The sequence below is a fragment of the Polypterus senegalus genome, chromosome 2 (assembly GCF_016835505.1).
Source record: "Polypterus senegalus isolate Bchr_013 chromosome 2, ASM1683550v1, whole genome shotgun sequence".
Lineage (NCBI taxonomy): Eukaryota > Metazoa > Chordata > Cladistia > Polypteriformes > Polypteridae > Polypterus > Polypterus senegalus.
The window spans coordinates 14045922-14049083 of NC_053155.1; positions in this window are offsets into that span (position 1 = coordinate 14045922).

Here is a 3162-nt window from a genome sequence, read left to right on the forward strand (position 1 = left end):
TCCCTGAAGTCTTACTGTCAACCACATTACTTGGTTGATTATTCCAAGTGTTTATCGTTCTTTGTTTAATGAAAAACCTCCTACTGTTTGTGCGAAATTTGCCCTTAACAAGTTTCCAATTGTGTTCCCGTGTTCTTGATTAACTCATTTTAAAATACAAGTCTCGATCCACTGGACTAATTCCCTTCATAATTTTAAACACTTCAATCATGTCACCTCTTCATCTTCTTTTGCTTAAACTGTAAAGACTCAGCTCTTTTAATCTTTCCTCATAATTCAACCCCTGTATCCCCGTAATCAGCCTAGTCGCTCTTCTCTGGACCTTTTCTAGTGCTGCTATGTCCTTTTTGTGCCTGGAGACCAAAACTGCATACAGTACTCCAGATGAGGTCACACCAGTGTGTTGTAAAAGTTGAGCAGAACCTCCTGTTGGTCTCGTCCATTGTGAGAGTTGGATGTCTGAAGCGGAGCTCCATTAGCAGCTGTGTTATTTTTTTATATTATTTTTTTATTATGCAGAGATATCCTGTATTTATCCAACCTGAGGGTTCTACTACAGTATATGCAAGCATATATAAACATGGCCGGCAAGAAGGGGGCTCAGAAAGAAATGGAAAAGAAAACTAAAGCAACATCCAAGCTCAGACCGACAAGTCCAAGTTCAAACTCAAGGTACGGCCTTTCAGAGAATGACCTGGATCAGATGGGCGAAAGCCCAGACTCCTCGGGACCACGGTCCGCTGCATCGTCTCCATTTGAGAGTGAAATGGGGAGCGAATGTGCAAGTGAGAGTGGTGCAGGTCACGATAGCTCGCCGTTTTTGGAGAATATCATCTGAAACTCGAAAAGGTCTTGTAGTCCGCCCTCTCACTTAGTCCACGGGAGCCGGGAACACTGGCTGTAATAAAGCCCACCGCCTCACCTACAGTGCGTGAAAGCAGAAATGATCAGTCTGAACTGAAGGTGATGATCGCTGAGCTCAAGCAAGAGATAAAGAAAGATATAAAGAAATGTGAGAAGGCAAATGAGAAGGCAAGTGAGAAGGCAAATTAGAAGCTGCGACTGGAGCTGCTGCAGGATAATAAAGACTTGGAGAAACGCGTATATACAGTATTCGCTTTGAGGCTGCCTTTAAAGATATGCTGGGTAAAATTGAAGAGCAGATTCAGGAAACCATGTCTAAACTGAGCACACTTGCTGATCAGCTGGAGGATGTCAAGCAGCATTCACGACTCGAATTGAAACAGCCAAAAATCTAGCTTCCACCGCTGAAGAAAAAGCAACAGCTGACAATTCCGAATGCAAAAAACTCGGAGACAGACTTGCTGCTCTGGAAGATGGAAGCAGAAGGAATAATATTAGAATCGAAGGTCTACCTGAGAATCGTGAAAGTCCAAATCCAGTGAAATTCGCAGCTGAACTATTCTCTAAAATAATTGGAGAGGACTTTAAATCAGATTCCAAGATAGCAGCGGCTTATCGCATACACGGATCAAATACCTTTAGACTTAGGTCTTTAATTATCCACTTCGGGAGATTATTATTTAAACTAGAGGTGATGGCACTCCACAGACACAAACAAGAGATTATATATGAAAATAACCACATTCGTATTTTCCCTGATTTCTCTCCGGCAACAACTGCTAAACGTGCAGCTTTCTACATCATTAAACAACGGTTACGGCAAGCCGATATCAAATACAGCCTCTTGTATCCTGCCAAACTGAAAGTGGAAATTCAAGGCCAATACCACGCCTTCGCCCGCAAGGAAGAAGCAGAAAAGGAGTTAAGAAAGCTGATCATGACAATATTCTAAAACACAATAGTGAGTCGAATCCTGCCACTGCATGGCAAGGAGGTTATCACCTGCTGTCTGATCCATTTGTAATGATACGGGTATTATAATTATACATCCTTTTCATTACTCAGATGCTATCTGTTTATGTTTTAATTACAGGTTTAGACGTGTGTGTGGAAGAAATTAACCATCTTTTATTTATTTATTTTTTTCTACTACACTAAAGGAGACTGTTTAACATCATACCCTTGGTTTATGCATTAAGACTTACTATGCTTATACTGGACCACTTTCTAACACCATTCCCCGGGTTTATTATCTTAATACTTTAAGATTGCAATAACTCTTGGGGAAATAGGAAATTAAGGTTAAAGCTGACTCACTTCCAGTTAAGACTATAAAATGACATAAAAAATTCAGAATCAATGTCTCCATGATGGGACAGTTAACTTTGTGAGCTGGAATGTTAAAGGCCTGAATCACGAATTAAAGAGAAAGAAAGTATTCTCTCACCTAACAGGTTTAAACGCTAAAATAGTATTTTTACAGGAGACCCACTTACTAAGCAAGGATCAGTTCCAGCTGCAAAAGGACTGGACTGGCCAAATGTTCCATTCTAGCTTTACAAAGAAAACTAGAGGTGTGGGAATTCTCATACATAGAACAGTCTCATTTGTAGCATCAGATGTAGTATTGGATCCTGAAGGGAGATATGTGATGGTCATGGGCAACTTATTTAACTGTGAAATGATTCTGATAAATGTTTATGCACCTAATTTCGAAAATAAGGAATTCATACATAATTTATTTGCATCAATTCCCAATGTGAATACTCATAAAATTATAAAAGATGGGGACTTTAATTGTGTATTAAATCCATTCTAAGATAGGACTTCTATCAAAGGGCGGATGACATCTAACACTGCAAAGATAATTACAAAGTTTATAACTGACCACAACTTAGGAGGTTTCTAAACCCAAACTCAATAACATATTCTTTGTACTCACCAGTACATTATTACTACTCAAGAATTGATTATTTCTTTATAGATAATCATTTCTTGCCTACAATTAAATCTTGCAAGTACGATGCTATTGTTATTTCCGACCATGCACCTCTGATCTTGGAACTAAAGTCACTATGCCCCACACACTCACCTCGCACATGGCGTTTAAACCCGCTTCTATTAGCAGATGAGAACTGTACAGAATTTATATCCAAACAAATCACTTTCTTCCTAGAGACAAATACATCCTCAGAGGTTTCTGCAGGAATACTCTGGGAAACTCTTAAGGCCTTCTTAAGAGGACAGATTATTTCATATCTTTCCCACAGAAATAAATTAGAAACCAAGAAAGTATCA